This window comes from Ranitomeya variabilis, chromosome 1, assembly GCF_051348905.1.
Source record: "Ranitomeya variabilis isolate aRanVar5 chromosome 1, aRanVar5.hap1, whole genome shotgun sequence".
NCBI classification, from domain to species: Eukaryota; Metazoa; Chordata; class Amphibia; order Anura; family Dendrobatidae; genus Ranitomeya; species Ranitomeya variabilis.
In genome coordinates, this window is record NC_135232.1 from 846,162,209 (window position 1) to 846,183,873 (window position 21,665).

A 21,665-nucleotide genomic window follows, 5' to 3' on the forward strand; every position below is an offset into this window, starting at 1 on the left:
CTCTCTCCCTCTCATTCAGTGGGCCATAGAAAGCCTATTTATTTTTTTTTTTAAATATTATTGGGTTTCTAAAGTCTCCCTGAAAAAACAAAAAATACATAAAAAAACAGTGGGAGAGTAATATTGCCCTTTCAGCTTGTGTGCCAGTCTTGACTCCTGGGTGTGCCACCTCTCTCCCTTTCATTCAGTGGGCCATAGAAAGCCTATTTTTTTTTTTTTTAATATTATTTGGTTTCTAATTCTCCCTGAAAAAAAAAAAAAAACCTAAAAAAACAGTGGGAGAGTAATATTGCCCTTTCAGCTTGTGTGCCAGTCTTGACTCCTGGGTGTGCCACCTCTCTCCCTCTCATTCAGTGGGCCATAGAAAGCCTATTTATTTTTTTTTTTAAATATTATTGGGTTTCTAAAGTCTCCCTGAAAAAACAAAAAATACATAAAAAAACAGTGGGAGAGTAATATTGCCCTTTCAGCTTGTGTGCCAGTCTTGACTCCTGGGTGTGCCACCTCTCTCCCTCTCATTCAGTGGGCCATAGAAAGCCTTTTTTTTTTTTGGTTTTTTTAATATTATTTGGTTTCTAAAGTCTCCCTGAAAAAAACAAAAAAAACATAAAAAACAGTGGGAGAGTAATATTGCCCTTTCAGCTTGTGCGCCAGTCTTGACTCCTGGTTGTGCCACCTCTCTCTCTCTAATTGTGGGCCATAGAAAGCCTTTTTTTTTTTTTTTTTTAATATTATTTGGTTTCTAAAGTCTCCCTGAGAAAAAAAAATAAATAAATTAGGTGGGAGATTAATATTGACATTAGTGCTTGAGTGACAGTCCTGCGTGTGTGTCATCTCTGTGATTTTGTGCCACAGAAAACAGAGTGTGTAACATTGTGCCTGATTTTCCTTGTGGTCTCACCAACCTGTTAAGGGATATTGAAATCATACTGAAGTTATAGCTCACCGTGTAAGTTGTTTGATAGCAACAAATAAAGTTACTTTGGTTAAGATTTTAAAACAATGAGGAAGTCTGGTGCAAGAGGTCGTCGTGGGCGTTCATTGTCAGCTGGTAATGATGGTAGTGGTAGTGGAGCATCAGGTGGTCGTGGGGATAAAAATATTCCACCTAAGTCTGGAGCTGTGGAGCCAGTTTCGTCGTCAGGCTACACAAGGCCTCGAACGCTCTCTTTTCTGGGAGTAGGAAAACCGCTTTTAAAGGCGGAGCAGCAACAGCAAGTTTTGGCTTACATTGCAGACTCAGCCTCTAGCTCTTTTGCCTCCTCTTCCGAAACTGGTAAATGTAAAAGCAGCGCGTCGCTTGTGGATGTTCACGGTCAGGGACAAGTCGCTTCCTTGTCCTCCTCAGCAAAAACTACAACAAGAGAGAAGGATGCAGCAGGCGACACAACGGGTCACTCCATGGAGCTCTTTACACATACCGTCCCTGGCTTAGAAAGTGAAACATTTAACAGGCCATGCCCATTACAAGTATATTCTGACATGGAGTGCACTGATGCACAGCCACAGCCAGAGTACTATGCTGCTCCTTTGACTCAGACCACCACATTGCCCTCTCAGGGTACAGATCCACAATCAGACCCTGATGAGACTATGTTGCCCCGCCACGAACGCTATACCACCGACCGACACAGTGACACAGACGAAGTTGCACACGAGCTCGAAGAGGAGGTAATAGATGACCCAGTTATTGACCCCGATTGGCAGCCATTGGGGGAACAGGGTGCAGGCGGCAGTAGTTCAGAAGCGGAGGTGGAGGAGGGGCCGCAGCAGGCATCAACATCGCAACAGGTTCCATCTGCCGGGCCCGTATCTGGACCAAAACGCGTGTCAAAGCCAAAACCTGTTGGAGCACAGCGTTGCCATCCGGTTAAAGCTCAGTCTGCAATCCCTGAAAAGGGATCAGAGTCTAGGAAGAGTGCAGTCTGGCATTTTTTTAAACAACATCCAACTGATCAGCGCAAAGTCATCTGTCAAAAATGTTCAACTAGCTTAAGCAGAGGTCAGAATCTGAAAAGTCTAAATACTAGTTGCATGCATAGACACTTAACCACCATGCATTCTCAAGCCTGGACTAACTACCAAACGTCCCTCAAGGTTGTAGCACCCTCGGCCAATGAAGCTAGTCAGCAACGCAACATCCCTTCCGTCACTGTAAGGCCACCATTTTCCGCACCACCGGCAGTATCTGTGCAGGTTTCTTTGCCAGCCAAAAGCAGTCAGGGTCAGGGAATCACCAGTTTTGTAGGAGGAAATATTGCATGTAGGGCACCGGCGGAAACAATACCGTCTCCAACCGTCTCTCAGTCTGCCATGTCCACCGGCACACCCGAAAGTTCCACGATCTACAGCTCTCCAGTCCAGCTCACCCTACATGAGACTCTGGTTAGAAAAAGGAAGTACTTATCCTCGCATCCGCGTACACAGGGTTTTAACGCCCACATAGCTAGACTAATCTCGTTAGAGATGATGCCCTACCGGTTAGTTGAAAGCGAAGCTTTCAAAGCCCTGATGGAGTACGCTGAACCACGATACGAGCTACCCAGTCGACACTTTTTTTCCAGAAAAGCCATCCCAGCCCTGCACCAGCATGTTAAACAGCGCATCGTCCATGCACTCAGGCAATCTGTGAGTACAAAGGTGCACCTGACTACAGATGCATGGACCAGTAGGCATGGCCAGGGACGTTATGTGTCCATCACGGCACACTGGGTGAATGTGGTGGATGCAGGGTCCACAGGCGACATCAATTTAGGGACAGTTGTGCCTAGCCCACGGTCTAGGAAACAGTTGGCTGTAGGCGTTCGCACCCCCTCCTCCTCCTCCTCGTCCTCCTGCAGAAGCTACAGCTCTTCCACAGAACGCAGTCGGCCAACCACTCCATCGGCAGATGACACTGTTGCACACCAGTTGTCCCATTATGGGCCAGCTACTGCCAAGCGTCAGCAGGCTGTATTGGCTATGAAGTGTTTGGGCGACAACAGACACACCGCGGAAGTTCTGTCCGAGTTCTTGCAACAAGAAACGCAGTCGTGGCTGGGCACAGTAGATCTTGAGGCAGGCAAGGTAGTGAGTGATAACGGAAGGAATTTCATGGCTGCCATCTCCCTTTCCCAACTGAAACACATTCCTTGCCTGGCTCACACCTTAAACCTGGTGGTGCAGTGCTTATTGAAAACTTATCCTGGGTTCTCCGACCTGCTCCTCAAAGTGCGTGCACTTTGCTCACATATCCGACGTTCGCCTGTACACGCCAGCCGTATGCAGACCTATCAGCGGTCTTTGAACCTTCCCCAGCATCGCCTAATCATAGACGTTGCAACAAGGTGGAACTCAACACTGCACATGCTTCAGAGACTGTGCGAACAGAGGCGTGCTGTTATTTATTTGTGGGAGGATACACGGGCAGGCAGTAGGATGGCAGACATGGAGTTGTCAGGTGTGCAGTGGTCGAAGATACAAGACATGTGTCAAGTCCTTCAGTGTTTTGAGGAATGCACACGGCTGGTTAGTGCAGACAACGCCGTAATAAGCATGAGCATCCCCCTAATGCGTCTGCTGATGCAAAGTTTGACGCACATAAAGGAGCAGGCGTCTGCACCAGAGGAAGAGGGAAGCCTTGATGACAGTCAGCCATTGTCTGGTCAGGGCAGTGTACAGGACGAGGTAGCGGGCGAAGAGGAGGTGGAGGACGAGGAGGATGATGGGGATGAGTATATTTTTAATGCGGAAACTTTCACGGGGGCACAGGAAATTGGTTGCGTGTCACGGCCGGGTTCTGGTTTTTTGAGGGACACAAGTGACGTAGATTTGCCTGCAACTGCCCCTCAACCAATCACAACCGGAGATTTGACAAGTGGAACTTTGGCCCACATGGCGGATTATGCCTTACGTATCCTACAAAGGGACACACGCATTACGAAAATGATGAACGATGACGATTACTGGTTGGCCTGCCTCCTTGATCCACGCTATAAAGGCAAATTGCAAAATATTATGCCACATGAGAACTTGGAACTAATATTAGCAACCAAACAATCAACTCTTGTTGACCGTTTGCTTCAGGCATTCCCAGCACACAGCGCACGTGATCGTTCTCACACGAGCTCCAGGGGGCAGCAGACTAGGAGTGTTAGGGGTGCACACATCAGAAGTGGCGTTGGACAGAGGGGTTTTCTGACCAGGTTGTGGAGTGATTTTGCTATGACCGCAGACAGGACAGGTACTGCTGCATCAATTGAAAGTGACAGGAGACAACATTTGTCCAGTATGGTTACTAACTATTTTTCATCCCTTATCGATGTTCTCCCTCAACCGTCATTCCCATTTGATTACTGGGCCTCCAAATTAGACACCTGGCCAGAATTGGCAGAATATGCATTGCAGGAGCTTGCTTGCCCGGCAGCAAGTGTCCTATCAGAAAGAGTATTCAGTGCTGCAGGGTCAATATTAACCGAAAAAAGGACTCGTCTGGCTACCCAAAATGTTGACGATCTAACATTCATTAAAATGAACCACAACTGGATTTCAAAATCTTTTGCCCCACCTTGCCCGGCCGACACCTAGCTTTCCTATGAAAAGCTCTTGCCTGTGAATTACTTTTCTAATGTCTAATTTGCTGCTGCAGATTGTACAGCATACGACATGTTTACACCTCCCTAAATGGCCAAACTCCCCACACGGGGCCGTGGTATCGCGACTTGGCGCAAGCACCCGTGAGACTGCTGTTTGTCTGAAGAGGTGGGTGTGCTCGCTTTTGGTTGACGGCATTGCTACTGGGTCCCTCATAGTACAATGTAGTGTCTCTGGCGGTGGTGGTGCGCACCCAACGTCAGACACACCGTTGTAACATGAGTGGCCCTGGGGCGGTCCCGCCGGCCTCAAGAGAGTTCCCCCCTACCCCAGCTCAAACTGGGCTCTACTACGTGCAAAATTATGTCGCACAGCTCCACCAATCTTTAGTCTATTCGCTGACATCATTCAATGTCTGGCACTGACAATACAAATTTGTAGACATCTATGATGCAACTTAAAGTAGTCTGTGTCTGTGTCCTATATTGGCACCATTAAATAGTTACTGCCAAATTACTATGTCAGAAACACAGCAGATGAGCCCACCCCTGTACCTAAGTATGCCATCTTTTTTTTTGTTTTGGTTGTTTTGCGAGACATTAACATCTATTTATATTTTGGGAGTACTGGGACAGACACTCCTTGCACTACTCCTCCACTCAGCACCAAGCTGCCTGCCCGTGTATCCATGTAACCGCTGTAAAACTGCCATGAGCCTATTGTTTGTTATTTTAGGCCTTTGATAGCCTGTCTGCGGTCCCTACTCCTCCACTGACCACCAAGCTGCCTGCCCGTGTATCCATGTAACCGCTGTAAAACTGCCATGAGCCTATTGTTTGTTATTTTAGGCCTTTGAAGCCTTTCTGCGCTCCCTCCTTCCACTAGTCCTCCACTGACCAGACCACTGCTGCCCGTGTACCCCTGGAACCAATTTTAAAGTGCCTACAGCCAGCCCATTTTATTGTGTTAGGCCTTCGAAGCCTGTCTGCGGTCCCTCCTTCCACTAGGCCTCCACTGACCAGACCACTGCTGCCCGTGTACCCCTGGAACCAATTTTAAAGTGCCTACAGCCAGCCCATTTTATTGTGTTAGGCCTTCGAAGCCTGTCTGCGGTCCATACTTCCACTAGTCCTCCACTGACCAGACCACTGCTGCCCGTGTACCCCTGGAACCAATTTTAAAGTGCCTACAGTCAGCCCATTTTATTGTGTTAGGCCTTCGAAGCCTGTCTGCGGTCCATACTTCCACTAGGCCTCCACTGACCAGACCACTGCTGCCCGTGTACCCCTGGAACCAATTTTAAAGTGCCTACAGCCAGCCCATTTTATTGTGTTAGGCCTTCGAAGCCTGTCTGCGGTCCATACTTCCACTAGGCCTCCACTGACCAGACCACTGCTGCCCGTGTACCCCTGGAACCAATTTTAAAGTGCCTACAGCCAGCCCATTTTATTGTGTTAGGCCTTCGAAGCCTGTCTGCGGTCCATACTTCCACTAGTCCTCCACTGACCAGACCACTGCTGCCCGTGTACCCCTGGAACCAATTTTAAAGTGCCTACAGCCAGCCCATTTTATTGTGTTAGGCCTTCGAAGCCTGTCTGCGGTCCCTCCTTCCACTAGGCCTCCACTGACCAGACCACTGCTGCCCGTGTACCCCTGGAACCAATTTTAAAGTGCCTACAGCCAGCCCATTTTATTGTGTTAGGCCTTCGAAGCCTGTCTGCGGTCCATACTTTAAATACTCCTCCACTCAGCACCAAGCTGCCTGCCCGTGTATCCATGTAACCGCTGTAAAACTGCCATGAGCCTATTGTTTGTTATTTTAGGCCTTTGATAGCCTGTCTGCGGTCCCTACTCCTCCACTGACCACCAAGCTGCCTGCCCGTGTATCCATGTAACCGCTGTAAAACTGCCATGAGCCTATTGTTTGTTATTTTAGGCCTTTGAAGCCTTTCTGCGCTCCCTCCTTCCACTAGTCCTCCACTGACCAGACCACTGCTGCCCGTGTACCCCTGGAACCAATTTTAAAGTGCCTACAGCCAGCCCATTTTATTGTGTTAGGCCTTCGAAGCCTGTCTGCGGTCCATACTTTAAATACTCCTCCACTCACCACCAAGCTGCCTGCCCGTGTATCCATGTAACCGCTGTAAAACTGCCATGAGCCTATTGTTTGTTATGTTAGGCCTTTGATAGCCTGTCTGCGGTCCTTACTTTAAATACTCCTCCACTCACCACCTAGCTGCCTGTGTATCCATGTAACCGATGTAAAACTGCCATGACTGCCTACTGTTTGTTATTTTAGGCCTTTGATAGCCTGTCTGCGGCCCCTACTTGCAATACTCCTCCACTGACCACAATGCTGCCTGGAGTGCCTGCCTGTGTATCCATGTAACCGATGTAAAACTGCCATGACTGCCTACTGTTTGTTATTTTAGGCCTTTGATAGCCTGTCTGCGGCCCCTACTTGCAATACTCCTCCACTGAGCACAATGCTGCCTGGAGTGCCTGCCTGTGTATCCATGTAACCGATGTAAAACTGCCATGACTGCCTACTGTTTGTTATTTTAGGCCTTTGATAGCCTGTCTGCAGCCCCTACTTGCAATACTCCTCCACTGACCACACCAATGCTGCCCGTGTACCCCTGGAACCTATTTAAAAGTTCATAGAGCCTAGTTATATATTTTATTTACTATTAATAAGGCCATGATGGACTACGCTGTACCACGCTACAAGCTAACCAGTCGACACTTCTTTTGCGAGAAAAGCCATCCCAACCCTCCACCAGCATGTAGAAGACCGCATTGTCCATGCACTCTGGCAATCTGTGAGTACAAAGGTGCACCTGACAACAGACGCATGGACCTGTAGGCATGGCCACGGAAGATTACGTGTCCATTACGGCGCAATGGGTTAATGTGGTGGATGCATGGTCCACAGGGGACAGCCTACTAAGTCTGTCTGCAGTCCCTAATTCAAATTGTCCTCCACTGTCTAAATCGGAACTTCCACCTTCTGGCTTTCGGCCTATAGTATCAGAAATTAAACTGCATTTGGCCTTCAACTTTGGTTAGGGCCTACTAACGGCTTCTGCCCCTCCCTGGTGTTGCCCTCAACTAAATAAAGCTGAGCTTCAACCTTCCGGCTCTCATTATGTGGTTTTAAAAAAAAAAATGGTGGTTAGGGCCTACTAACGGCTTCTGCCCCTCCCTGGTGTTGTCCTCAACTAAATAAAGCTGAGCTTCAACCTTCCGGCTCTCATTATGTGGTTTAAAAAAAAAAAATGGTGGTTAGGGCCTACTAACGGCTTCTGCCCCTCCCTGGTGTTGTCCTCAACTAAATAAAGCTGAGCTTCAACCTTCCGGCTCTCATTAAGTGGTTTTAAAAAAAAAATGGTGGTTAGGGCCTACTAACGGCTTCTGCCCCTCCCTGGTGTTGTCCTCAACTAAATAAAGCTGAGCTTCAACCTTCCGGCTCTCATTAAGTGGTTTTAAAAAAAAAAAAAATGGTGGTTAGGGCCTACTAACGGCTTCTGCCCCTCCCTGGTGTTGTCCTCAACTAAATAAAGCTGAGCTTCAACCTTCCGGCTCTCATTATGTGGTTTTAAAAAAAAAAATGGTGGTTAGGGCCTACTAACGGCTTCTGCCCCTCCCTGGTGTTGTCCTCAACTAAATAAAGCTGAGCTTCAACCTTCCGGCTCTCATTAAGTGGTTTTTAAAAAAAAATGGTGGTTAGGGCCTACTAACGGCTTCTGCCCCTCCCTGGTGTTGTCCTCAACTAAATAAAGCTGAGCTTCAACCTTCCGGCTCTCATTAAGTGGTTTTAAAAAAAAAAAAAATGGTGGTTAGGGCCTACTAACGGCTTCTGCCCCTCCCTGGTGTTGTCCTCAACTAAATAAAGCTGAGCTTCAACCTTCCGGCTCTCATTATGTGGTTTAAAAAAAAAAAATGGTGGTTAGGGCCTACTAACGGCTTCTGCCCCTCCCTGGTGTTGTCCTCAACTAAATAAAGCTGAGCTTCAACCTTCCGGCTCTCATTAAGTGGTTTTTAAAAAAAAATGGTGGTTAGGGCCTACTAACGGCTTCTGCCCCTCCCTGGTGTTGTCCTCAACTAAATAAAGCTGAGCTTCAACCTTCCGGCTCTCATTAAGTGGTTTTAAAAAAAAAAAAAATGGTGGTTAGGGCCTACTAACGGCTTCTGCCCCTCCCTGGTGTTGTCCTCAACTAAATAAAGCTGAGCTTCAACCTTCCGGCTCTCATTATGTGGTTTTAAAAAAAAAAATGGTGGTTAGGGCCTACTAACGGCTTCTGCCCCTCCCTGGTGTTGTCCTCAACTAAATAAAGCTGAGCTTCAACCTTCCGGCTCTCATTAAGTGGTTTTAAAAAAAAAATGGTGGTTAGGGCCTACTAACGGCTTCTGCCCCTCCCTGGTGTTGTCCTCAACTAAATAAAGCTGAGCTTCAACCTTCCGGCTCTCATTAAGTGGTTTTAAAAAAAAAAAAAATGGTGGTTAGGGCCTACTAACGGCTTCTGCCCCTCCCTGGTGTTGTCCTCAACTAAATAAAGCTGAGCTTCAACCTTCCGGCTCTCATTATGTGGTTTAAAAAAAAAAAATGGTGGTTAGGGCCTACTAACGGCTTCTGCCCCTCCCTGGTGTTGTCCTCAACTAAATAAAGCTGAGCTTCAACCTTCCGGCTCTCATTAAGTGGTTTTAAAAAAAAAATGGTGGTTAGGGCCTACTAACGGCTTCTGCCCCTCCCTGGTGTTGTCCTCAACTAAATAAAGCTGAGCTTCAACCTTCCGGCTCTCATTAAGTGGTTTTAAAAAAAAAAAAAATGGTGGTTAGGGCCTACTAACGGCTTCTGCCCCTCCCTGGTGTTGTCCTCAACTAAATAAAGCTGAGCTTCAACCTTCCGGCTCTCATTATGTGGTTTTAAAAAAAAAAATGGTGGTTAGGGCCTACTAACGGCTTCTGCCCCTCCCTGGTGTTGTCCTCAACTAAATAAAGCTGAGCTTCAACCTTCCGGCTCTCATTAAGTGGTTTTTTAAAAAAAATGGTGGTTAGGGCCTACTAACGGCTTCTGCCCCTCCCTGGTGTTGTCCTCAACTAAATAAAGCTGAGCTTCAACCTTCCGGCTCTCATTAAGTGGTTTTAAAAAAAAAAAAAATGGTGGTTAGGGCCTACTAACGGCTTCTGCCCCTCCCTGGTGTTGTCCTCAACTAAATAAAGCTGAGCTTCAACCTTCCGGCTCTCATTATGTGGTTTTAAAAAAAAAAATGGTGGTTAGGGCCTACTAACGGCTTCTGCCCCTCCCTGGTGTTGTCCTCAACTAAATAAAGCTGAGCTTCAACCTTCCGGCTCTCATTAAGTGGTTTTTAAAAAAAAATGGTGGTTAGGGCCTACTAACGGCTTCTGCCCCTCCCTGGTGTTGTCCTCAACTAAATAAAGCTGAGCTTCAACCTTCCGGCTCTCATTAAGTGGTTTTAAAAAAAAAAAAATTGGTGGTTAGGGCCTACTAACGGCTTCTGCCCCTCCCTGGTGTTGTCCTCAACTAAATAAAGCTGAGCTTCAACCTTCCGGCTCTCATTATGTGGTTTAAAAAAAAAAAATGGTGGTTAGGGCCTACTAACGGCTTCTGCCCCTCCCTGGTGTTGTCCTCAACTAAATAAAGCTGAGCTTCAACCTTCCGGCTCTCATTAAGTGGTTTTAAAAAAAAAAAAAATGGTGGTTAGGGCCTACTAACGGCTTCTGCCCCTCCCTGGTGTTGCCCTCAACTAAATAAAGCTGAGCTTCAACCTTCTGCTCCAAATTACCATTTTAAAAAATGCAATAGGCTTTTCCGGCCTACTAAAGGTGTCTGCCCCTCCCTGGTGTTGTCCTCAACTGAACAAAGCTGAGCTTCCACATTCTGGCTTTCGCCCTATACTATCAGATATTAAACTGCATTTGGCCTACTAGTGTGGTTAGGCCCTTGAAACAGTGTCTGCTGCTCTTGGGTTTGCTACTCCACTGAACAAAGCAATGCCGCCTGTTTAGTCCTGTTACCAATTTTGAACTGCATGTAGCCTACTTTATTCTTTGGCCCTATATCTGTTTCCTCCTCATCCTGCCCATTGCCCAGCCACTGCTAAATGAGTCTGCTGGTACATTGACCTAGACCACTACATTCCCCTTGTACTCTACACAGCCAGAATCTGTCCCTGCTGAAAGTAAGGTTCCCCTTCCCGCATGTTATACCACCTTACACAGGGACAAAGAGGAAGGTGCAGATGAAAGTGCAGGTTCCTTCATCAGGTGGGGGGGCATACTCGTTGGCGACGTCACTGGCACAGGGCCCCTCAGAGTACGCAAAAGTGTCGCTGCTGGTGGGAGGCGCCCCCGCCATGCAAACACACCGCCGTACTTTGAGGGGCCCTGTGCCAGTGGCAATGCGAACGAGTGGGCCCCCCCTGCTTGCTCAGGATCACAGCACTTGCAACTTTTAAATACTTACCTTTCCCTGCAACACCGCCGTGACGTAGTCCGCATTTCCTGGGCCCACGAAAAACTTGAGCCAGCCCTACTCCCCCCACAACTTTCCCCCAATTCCCTATGCCCAACTATTATTATACAGTTAATTAAGATTGGCAAGCTTCAGAAACAAGAATGGATGTTTTTGGCATTAAAATGGGCACTGTAGGTGTTTTCCTGGCCTCCACTCACTGCCGACTATGCTTCCCCATTGACTTGCATTGGGTTTCGTGTTTCGGTCGATCCCCGACTTTTAGCGATAATCGGCCGACTGCACTCGACTCGACTCTGGACAAAATCGGGTTTCCCAAAACCCTACTCGATCTTAAAAAAATGAAAGTCGCTCAACCCTACTCAACACTGCTCTTTCCCATTTTCCTATGCATAGAGTTAAAAAAGAGATGTAACCTGACACCTCATTGTGCTGGCAGTGTTGACTTTGATTTTGAGTTTGCACAGTGACATAAAGAAAGCAGCATATCTTAGGGTACAGATCGATGAATAGGAAGAGAATCTTAAAAAATGTACAAACTTTTTTCTGGAGAGGGCCTGGGTAGCTCAGTCGGTAGAGCATCAGACTTTTAATCTGAGGGTCCAGGGTTCAAGTCCCTGTTCAGGCGTCTTTTAAATTTCATCCTATCACTTTGTTTAAATTTCAGCTTGTGCTTTAAGTTAAGTTACATGCTTAGTTCACTCATTTGTTATTAAAAAATAAAAATGTTGCTTTTCTTCTAGATAGGAAAAGATACATTTGAATATGTCCAAACTGAATGCACGATGCTTTGCTTGATTTTGGCATTGTACAGTGATATTAAGCAGGAACATATGTTTCCCATAAAAAGCAAGCAGAACCACAGTGAGTTCTACTTTTCTCTGTAGCACATGTGGCATCAACATTATGAAAGACAATAAACATCAGTACTGAGCTGTACGTATGTGAATTCAGCTTTGGAGAAAGCTAAATCGATTGCTTGATGTTGCAGCTCCACCTGCTTGTAACTGCACAAGTCTGATAGCTTTTCACTGGGCTGAGTGCTCAACACTGCTCTTTCCCATTTTCCTATGCATAGAGTTAAAAAAGAGATGTAACCTGACACCTCATTGTGCTGGCAGTGTTGACTTTGATTTTGAGTTTGCACAGTGACATAAAGAAAGCAGCATATCTTAGGGTACAGATCGATGAATAGGAAGAGAATCTTAAAAAATGTACAAACTTTTTTCTGGAGAGGGCCTGGGTAGCTCAGTCGGTAGAGCATCAGACTTTTAATCTGAGGGTCCAGGGTTCAAGTCCCTGTTCAGGCGTCTTTTAAATTTCATCCTATCACTTTGTTTAAATTTCAGCTTGTGCTTTAAGTTAAGTTACATGCTTAGTTCACTCATTTGTTATTAAAAAATAAAAATGTTGCTTTTCTTCTAGATAGGAAAAGATACATTTGAATATGTCCAAACTGAATGCACGATGCTTTGCTTGATTTTGGCATTGTACAGTGATATTAAGCAGGAACATATGTTTCCCATAAAAAGCAAGCAGAACCACAGTGAGTTCTACTTTTCTCTGTTGCACATGTGGCATCAACATTATGAAAGACAATAAACATCAGTACTGAGCTGTACGTATGTGAATTCAGCTTTGGAGAAAGCTAAATCGATTGCTTGATGTTGCAGCTCCACCTGCTTGTAACTGCACAAGTCTGATAGCTTTTCACTGGGCTGAGTGCTCAACACTGCTCTTTCCCATTTTCCTATGCATAGAGTTAAAAAAGAGATGTAACCTGACACCTCATTGTGCTGGCAGTGTTGACTTTGATTTTGAGTTTGCACAGTGACATAAAGAAAGCAGCATATCTTAGGGTACAGATCGATGAATAGGAAGAGAATCTTAAAAAATGTACAAACTTTTTTCTGGAGAGGGCCTGGGTAGCTCAGTCGGTAGAGCATCAGACTTTTAATCTGAGGGTCCAGGGTTCAAGTCCCTGTTCAGGCATCTTTTAAATTTCATCCTATCACTTTGTTTAAATTTCAGCTTGTGCTTTAAGTTAAGTTACATGCTTAGTTCACTCATTTGTTATTAAAAAATAAAAATGTTGCTTTTCTTCTAGATAGGAAAAGATACATTTGAATATGTCCAAACTGAATGCACGATGCTTTGCTTGATTTTGGCATTGTACAGTGATATTAAGCAGGAACATATGTTTCCCATAAAAAGCAAGCAGAACCACAGTGAGTTCTACTTTTCTCTGTAGCACATGTGGCATCAACATTATGAAAGACAATAAACATCAGTACTGAGCTGTACGTATGTGAATTCAGCTTTGGAGAAAGCTAAATCAATTGCTTGATGTTGCAGCTCCACCTGCTTGTAACTGCACAAGTCTGATAGCTTTTCACTGGGCTGAGTGCTCAACACTGCTCTTTCCCATTTTCCTATGCATAGAGTTAAAAAAGAGATGTAACCTGACACCTCATTGTGCTGGCAGTGTTGACTTTGATTTTGAGTTTGCACAGTGACATAAAGAAAGCAGCATATCTTAGGGTACAGATCGATGAATAGGAAGAGAATCTTAAAAAATGTACAAACTTTTTTCTGGAGAGGGCCTGGGTAGCTCAGTCGGTAGAGCATCAGACTTTTAATCTGAGGGTCCAGGGTTCAAGTCCCTGTTCAGGCGTCTTTTAAATTTCATCCTATCACTTTGTTTAAATTTCAGCTTGTGCTTTAAGTTAAGTTACATGCTTAGTTCACTCATTTGTTATTAAAAAATAAAAATGTTGCTTTTCTTCTAGATAGGAAAAGATACATTTGAATATGTCCAAACTGAATGCACGATGCTTTGCTTGATTTTGGCATTGTACAGTGATATTAAGCAGGAACATATGTTTCCCATAAAAAGCAAGCAGAACCACAGTGAGTTCTACTTTTCTCTGTAGCACATGTGGCATCAACATTATGAAAGACAATAAACATCAGTACTGAGCTGTACGTATGTGAATTCAGCTTTGGAGAAAGCTAAATCGATTGCTTGATGTTGCAGCTCCACCTGCTTGTAACTGCACAAGTCTGATAGCTTTTCACTGGGCTGAGTGCTCAACACTGCTCTTTCCCATTTTCCTATGCATAGAGTTAAAAAAGAGATGTAACCTGACACCTCATTGTGCTGGCAGTGTTGACTTTGATTTTGAGTTTGCACAGTGACATAAAGAAAGCAGCATATCTTAGGGTACAGATCGATGAATAGGAAGAGAATCTTAAAAAATGTACAAACTTTTTTCTGGAGAGGGCCTGGGTAGCTCAGTCGGTAGAGCATCAGACTTTTAATCTGAGGGTCCAGGGTTCAAGTCCCTGTTCAGGCGTCTTTTAAATTTCATCCTATCACTTTGTTTAAATTTCAGCTTGTGCTTTAAGTTAAGTTACATGCTTAGTTCACTCATTTGTTATTAAAAAATAAAAATGTTGCTTTTCTTCTAGATAGGAAAAGATACATTTGAATATGTCCAAACTGAATGCACGATGCTTTGCTTGATTTTGGCATTGTACAGTGATATTAAGCAGGAACATATGTTTCCCATAAAAAGCAAGCAGAACCACAGTGAGTTCTACTTTTCTCTGTAGCACATGTGGCATCAACATTATGAAAGACAATAAACATCAGTACTGAGCTGTACGTATGTGAATTCAGCTTTGGAGAAAGCTAAATCAATTGCTTGATGTTGCAGCTCCACCTGCTTGTAACTGCACAAGTCTGATAGCTTTTCACTGGGCTGAGTGCTCAACACTGCTCTTTCCCATTTTCCTATGCATAGAGTTAAAAAAGAGATGTAACCTGACACCTCATTGTGCTGGCAGTGTTGACTTTGATTTTGAGTTTGCACAGTGACATAAAGAAAGCAGCATATCTTAGGGTACAGATCGATGAATAGGAAGAGAATCTTAAAAAATGTACAAACTTTTTTCTGGAGAGGGCCTGGGTAGCTCAGTCGGTAGAGCATCAGACTTTTAATCTGAGGGTCCAGGGTTCAAGTCCCTGTTCAGGCGTTTTTTAAATTTCATCCTATCACTTTGTTTAAATTTCAGCTTGTACTTTAAGTTAAGTTACATGCTTAGTTCACTCATTTGTTATTAAAAAATAAAAATGTTGCTTTTCTTCTAGATAGGAAAAGATACATTTGAATATGTCCAAACTGAATGCACGATGCTTTGCTTGATTTTGGCATTGTACAGTGATATTAAGCAGGAACATATGTTTCCCATAAAAAGCAAGCAGAACCAAAGTGAGTTCTACTTTTCTCTGTAGCACATGTGGCATCAACATTATGAAAGACAATAAACATCAGTACTGAGCTGTACGTATGTGAATTCAGCTTTGGAGAAAGCTAAATCAATTGCTTGATGTTGCAGCTCCACCTGCTTGTAACTGCACAAGTCTGATAGCTTTTCACTGGGCTGAGTGCTCAACACTGCTCTTTCCCATTTTCCTATGCATAGAGTTAAAAAAGAGATGTAACCTGACACCTCATTGTGCTGGCAGACAGTGTTGACTTTGATTTTGAGTTTGCACAGTGACATAAAGAAAGCAGCATATCTTAGGGTACAGGTCGATGAATAGGAAGAGAATCTTAAAAAATGTACAAACTTTTTTCTGGAGAGGGCCTGGGTAGCTCAGTCGGTAGAGCATCAGACTTTTAATCTGAGGGTCCAGGGTTCAAGTCCCTGTTCAGGCGTCTTTTAAATTTCATCCTATCACTTTGTTTAAATTTCAGCTTGTGCTTTAAGTTAAGTTACATGCTTAGTTCACTCATTTGTTATTAAAAAATAAAAATGTTGCTTTTCTTCTAGATAGGAAAAGATACATTTGAATATGTCCAAACTGAATGCACGATGCTTTGCTTGATTTTGGCATTGTACAGTGATATTAAGCAGGAACATATGTTTCCCATAAAAAGCAAGCAGAACCACAGTGAGTTCTACTTTTCTCTGTAGCACATGTGGCATCAACATTATGAAAGACAATAAACATCAGTACTGAGCTGTACGTATGTGAATTCAGCTTTGGAGAAAGCTAAATCAATTGCTTGATGTTGCAGCTCCACCTGCTTGTAACTGCACAAGTCTGATAGCTTTTCACTGGGCTGAGTGCTCAACACTGCTCTTTCCCATTTTCCTATGCATAGAGTTAAAAAAGAGATGTAACCTGACACCTCATTGTGCTGGCAGTGTTGACTTTGATTTTGAGTTTGCACAGTGACATAAAGAAAGCAGCATATCTTAGGGTACAGATCGATGAATAGGAAGAGAATCTTAAAAAATGTACAAGCTTTTTTCTGGAGAGGGCCTGGGTAGCTCAGTCGGTAGAGCATCAGACTTTTAATCTGAGGGTCCAGGGTTCAAGTCCCTGTTCAGGCGTCTTTTAAATTTCATCCTATCACTTTGTTTAAATTTCAGCTTGTGCTTTAAGTTAAGTTACATGCTTAGTTCACTCATTTGTTATTAAAAAATAAAAATGTTGCTTTTCTTCTAGATAGGAAAAGATACATTTGAATATGTCCAAACTGAATGCACGATGCTTTGCTTGATTTTGGCATTGTACAGTGATATTAAGCAGGAACATATGTTTCCCATAAAAAGCAAGCAGAACCAAAGTGAGTTCTACTTTTCTCTGTAGCACATGTGGCATCAACATTATGAAAGACAATAAACATCAGTACTGAGCTGTACGTATGTGAATTCAGCTTTGGAGAAAGCTAAATCAATTGCTTGATGTTGCAGCTCCACCTGCTTGTAACTGCACAAGTCTGATAGCTTTTCACTGGGCTGAGTGCTCAACACTGCTCTTTCCCATTTTCCTATGCATAGAGTTAAAAAAGAGATGTAACCTGACACCTCATTGTGCTGGCAGTGTTGACTTTGATTTTGAGTTTGCACAGTGACATAAAGAAAGCAGCATATCTTAGGGTACAGATCGATGAATAGGAAGAGAATCTTAAAAAATGTACAAACTTTTTTCTGGAGAGGGCCTGGGTAGCTCAGTCGGTAGAGCATCAGACTTTTAATCTGAGGGTCCAGGGTTCAAGTCCCTGTTCAAGCGTCTTTTAAATTTCATCCTATCACTTTGTTTAAATTTCAGCTTGTGCTTTAAGTTAAGTTACATGCTTAGTTCACTCATTTGTTATTAAAAAATAAAAATGTTGCTTTTCTTCTAGATAGGAAAAGATACATTTGAATATGTCCAAACTGAATGCACGATGCTTTGCTTGATTTTGGCATTGTACAGTGATATTAAGCAGGAACATATGTTTCCCATAAAAAGCAAGCAGAACCACAGTGAGTTCTACTTTTCTCTGTAGCACATGTGGCATCAACATTATGAAAGACAATAAACATCAGTACTGAGCTGTACGTATGTGAATTCAGCTTTGGAGAAAGCTAAATCGATTGCTTGATGTTGCAGCTCCACCTGCTTGTAACTGCACAAGTCTGATAGCTTTTCACTGGGCTGAGTGCTCAACACTGCTCTTTCCCATTTTCCTATGCATAGAGTTAAAAAAGAGATGTAACCTGACACCTCATTGTGCTGGCAGTGTTGACTTTGATTTTGAGTTTGCACAGTGACATAAAGAAAGCAGCATATCTTAGGGTACAGATCGATGAATAGGAAGAGAATCTTAAAAAATGTACAAACTTTTTTCTGGAGAGGGCCTGGGTAGCTCAGTCGGTAGAGCATCAGACTTTTAATCTGAGGGTCCAGGGTTCAAGTCCCTGTTCGGGCGTCTTTTAAATTTCATCCTATCACTTTGTTTAAATTTCAGCTTGTGCTTTAAGTTAAGTTACATGCTTAGTTCACTCATTTGTTATTAAAAAATAAAAATGTTGCTTTTCTTCTAGATAGGAAAAGATACATTTGAATATGTCCAAACTGAATGCACGATGCTTTGCTTGATTTTGGCATTGTACAGTGATATTAAGCAGGAACATATGTTTCCCATAAAAAGCAAGCAGAACCACAGTGAGTTCTACTTTTCTCTGTAGCACATGTGGCATCAACATTATGAAAGACAATAAACATCAGTACTGAGCTGTACGTATGTGAATTCAGCTTTGGAGAAAGCTAAATCGATTGCTTGATGTTGCAGCTCCACCTGCTTGTAACTGCACAAGTCTGATAGCTTTTCACTGGGCTGAGTGCTCAACACTGCTCTTTCCCATTTTCCTATGCATAGAGTTAAAAAAGAGATGTAACCTGTCACCTCATTGTGCTGGCAGTGTTGACTTTGATTTTGAGTTTGCACAGTGACATAAAGAAAGCAGCATATCTTAGGGTACAGATCGATGAATAGGAAGAGAATCTTAAAAAATGTACAAACTTTTTTCTGGAGAGGGCCTGGGTAGCTCAGTCGGTAGAGCATCAGACTTTTAATCTGAGGGTCCAGGGTTCAAGTCCCTGTTCAGGCGTCTTTTAAATTTCATCCTATCACTTTGTTTAAATTTCAGCTTGTGCTTTAAGTTAAGTTACATGCTTAGTTCACTCATTTGTTATTAAAAAATAAAAATGTTGCTTTTCTTCTAGATAGGAAAAGATACATTTGAATATGTCCAAACTGAATGCACGATGCTTTGCTTGATTTTGGCATTGTACAGTGATATTAAGCAGGAACATATGTTTCCCATAAAAAGCAAGCAGAACCACAGTGAGTTCTACTTTTCTCTGTAGCACATGTGGCATCAACATTATGAAAGACAATAAACATCAGTACTGAGCTGTACGTATGTGAATTCAGCTTTGGAGAAAGCTAAATCGATTGCTTGATGTTGCAGCTCCACCTGCTTGTAACTGCACAAGTCTGATAGCTTTTCACTGGGCTGAGTGCTCAACACTGCTCTTTCCCATTTTCCTATGCATAGAGTTAAAAAAGAGATGTAACCTGACACCTCATTGTGCTGGCAGTGTTGACTTTGATTTTGAGTTTGCACAGTGACATAAAGAAAGCAGCATATCTTAGGGTACAGATCGATGAATAGGAAGAGAATCTTAAAAAATGTACAAACTTTTTTCTGGAGAGGGCCTGGGTAGCTCAGTCGGTAGAGCATCAGACTTTTAATCTGAGGGTCCAGGGTTCAAGTCCCTGTTCGGGCGTCTTTTAAATTTCATCCTATCACTTTGTTTAAATTTCAGCTTGTGCTTTAAGTTAAGTTACATGCTTAGTTCACTCATTTGTTATTAAAAAATAAAAATGTTGCTTTTCTTCTAGATAGGAAAAGATACATTTGAATATGTCCAAACTGAATGCACGATGCTTTGCTTGATTTTGGCATTGTACAGTGATATTAAGCAGGAACATATGTTTCCCATAAAAAGCAAGCAGAACCACAGTGAGTTCTACTTTTCTCTGTAGCACATGTGGCATCAACATTATGAAAGACAATAAACATCAGTACTGAGCTGTACGTATGTGAATTCAGCTTTGGAGAAAGCTAAATCGATTGCTTGATGTTGCAGCTCCACCTGCTTGTAACTGCACAAGTCTGATAGCTTTTCACTGGGCTGAGTGCTCAACACTGCTCTTTCCCATTTTCCTATGCATAGAGTTAAAAAAGAGATGTAACCTGTCACCTCATTGTGCTGGCAGTGTTGACTTTGATTTTGAGTTTGCACAGTGACATAAAGAAAGCAGCATATCTTAGGGTACAGATCGATGAATAGGAAGAGAATCTTAAAAAATGTACAAACTTTTTTCTGGAGAGGGCCTGGGTAGCTCAGTCGGTAGAGCATCAGACTTTTAATCTGAGGGTCCAGGGTTCAAGTCCCTGTTCAGGCGTCTTTTAAATTTCATCCTATCACTTTGTTTAAATTTCAGCTTGTGCTTTAAGTTAAGTTACATGCTTAGTTCACTCATTTGTTATTAAAAAATAAAAATGTTGCTTTTCTTCTAGATAGGAAAAGATACATTTGAATATGTCCAAACTGAATGCACGATGCTTTGCTTGATTTTGGCATTGTACAGTGATATTAAGCAGGAACATATGTTTCCCATAAAAAGCAAGCAGAACCACAGTGAGTTCTACTTTTCTCTGTAGCACATGTGGCATCAACATTATGAAAGACAATAAACATCAGTACTGAGCTGTACGTATGTGAATTCAGCTTTGGAGAAAGCTAAATCAATTGCTTGATGTTGCAGCTCCACCTGCTTGTAACTGCACAAGTCTGATAGCTTTTCACTGGGCTGAGTGCTCAACACTGCTCTTTCCCATTTTCCTATGCATAGAGTTAAAAAAGAGATGTAACCTGACACCTCATTGTGCTGGCAGTGTTGACTTTGATTTTGAGTTTGCACAGTGACATAAAGAAAGCAGCATATCTTAGGGTACAGATCGATGAATAGGAAGAGAATCTTAAAAAATGTACAAACTTTTTTCTGGAGAGGGCCTGGGTAGCTCAGTCGGTAGAGCATCAGACTTTTAATCTGAGGGTCCAGGGTTCAAGTCCCTGTTCGGGCGTCTTTTAAATTTCATCCTATCACTTTGTTTAAATTTCAGCTTGTGCTTTAAGTTAAGTTACATGCTTAGTTCACTCATTTGTTATTAAAAAATAAAAATGTTGCTTTTCTTCTAGATAGGAAAAGATACATTTGAATATGTCCAAACTGAATGCACGATGCTTTGCTTGATTTTGGCATTGTACAGTGATATTAAGCAGGAACATATGTTTCCCATAAAAAGCAAGCAGAACCACAGTGAGTTCTACTTTTCTCTGTAGCACATGTGGCATCAACATTATGAAAGACAATAAACATCAGTACTGAGCTGTACGTATGTGAATTCAGCTTTGGAGAAAGCTAAATCGATTGCTTGATGTTGCAGCTCCACCTGCTTGTAACTGCACAAGTCTGATAGCTTTTCACTGGGCTGAGTGCTCAACACTGCTCTTTCCCATTTTCCTATGCATAGAGTTAAAAAAGAGATGTAACCTGTCACCTCATTGTGCTGGCAGTGTTGACTTTGATTTTGAGTTTGCACAGTGACATAAAGAAAGCAGCATATCTTAGGGTACAGATCGATGAATAGGAAGAGAATCTTAAAAAATGTACAAACTTTTTTCTGGAGAGGGCCTGGGTAGCTCAGTCGGTAGAGCATCAGACTTTTAATCTGAGGGTCCAGGGTTCAAGTCCCTGTTCAGGCGTCTTTTAAATTTCATCCTATCACTTTGTTTAAATTTCAGCTTGTGCTTTAAGTTAAGTTACATGCTTAGTTCACTCATTTGTTATTAAAAAATAAAAATGTTGCTTTTCTTCTAGATAGGAAAAGATACATTTGAATATGTCCAAACTGAATGCACGATGCTTTGCTTGATTTTGGCATTGTACAGTGATATTAAGCAGGAACATATGTTTCCCATAAAAAGCAAGCAGAACCACAGTGAGTTCTACTTTTCTCTGTAGCACATGTGGCATCAACATTATGAAAGACAATAAACATCAGTACTGAGCTGTACGTATGTGAATTCAGCTTTGGAGAAAGCTAAATCAATTGCTTGATGTTGCAGCTCCACCTGCTTGTAACTGCACAAGTCTGATAGCTTTTCACTGGGCTGAGTGCT

The 21,665-nt window shown here is 43.1% G+C and overlaps 11 non-coding genes across 11 annotated transcripts; all 11 read left to right on the top strand.

Annotated features, from left to right (window-relative positions):
- The first annotated feature begins 11,623 nt into the window (after window positions 1-11,623).
- On the top strand, window positions 11,624-11,696 carry TRNAK-UUU (transfer RNA lysine (anticodon UUU)). Its single transcript has one exon. It is a non-coding gene; the product is annotated as a tRNA-Lys (tRNA).
- Window positions 11,697-12,305: 609 nt separating this feature from the next.
- TRNAK-UUU (transfer RNA lysine (anticodon UUU)) lies at window positions 12,306-12,378 on the top strand. The gene has a single exon. It is a non-coding gene; the product is annotated as a tRNA-Lys (tRNA).
- A 609-nt stretch (window positions 12,379-12,987) lies between these two features.
- On the top strand, window positions 12,988-13,060 carry TRNAK-UUU (transfer RNA lysine (anticodon UUU)). The gene has a single exon. It is a non-coding gene; the product is annotated as a tRNA-Lys (tRNA).
- A 609-nt stretch (window positions 13,061-13,669) lies between these two features.
- TRNAK-UUU (transfer RNA lysine (anticodon UUU)) lies at window positions 13,670-13,742 on the top strand. Its single transcript has one exon. It is a non-coding gene; the product is annotated as a tRNA-Lys (tRNA).
- A 609-nt stretch (window positions 13,743-14,351) lies between these two features.
- Window positions 14,352-14,424, top strand: TRNAK-UUU (transfer RNA lysine (anticodon UUU)). Its single transcript has one exon. It is a non-coding gene; the product is annotated as a tRNA-Lys (tRNA).
- A 609-nt stretch (window positions 14,425-15,033) lies between these two features.
- On the top strand, window positions 15,034-15,106 carry TRNAK-UUU (transfer RNA lysine (anticodon UUU)). The gene has a single exon. It is a non-coding gene; the product is annotated as a tRNA-Lys (tRNA).
- A 613-nt stretch (window positions 15,107-15,719) lies between these two features.
- Window positions 15,720-15,792, top strand: TRNAK-UUU (transfer RNA lysine (anticodon UUU)). Its single transcript has one exon. It is a non-coding gene; the product is annotated as a tRNA-Lys (tRNA).
- Window positions 15,793-16,401: 609 nt separating this feature from the next.
- TRNAK-UUU (transfer RNA lysine (anticodon UUU)) lies at window positions 16,402-16,474 on the top strand. The gene has a single exon. It is a non-coding gene; the product is annotated as a tRNA-Lys (tRNA).
- A 1,973-nt stretch (window positions 16,475-18,447) lies between these two features.
- On the top strand, window positions 18,448-18,520 carry TRNAK-UUU (transfer RNA lysine (anticodon UUU)). Its single transcript has one exon. It is a non-coding gene; the product is annotated as a tRNA-Lys (tRNA).
- A 1,291-nt stretch (window positions 18,521-19,811) lies between these two features.
- On the top strand, window positions 19,812-19,884 carry TRNAK-UUU (transfer RNA lysine (anticodon UUU)). The gene has a single exon. It is a non-coding gene; the product is annotated as a tRNA-Lys (tRNA).
- A 1,291-nt stretch (window positions 19,885-21,175) lies between these two features.
- On the top strand, window positions 21,176-21,248 carry TRNAK-UUU (transfer RNA lysine (anticodon UUU)). The gene has a single exon. It is a non-coding gene; the product is annotated as a tRNA-Lys (tRNA).
- Window positions 21,249-21,665: the final 417 nt, after the last annotated feature.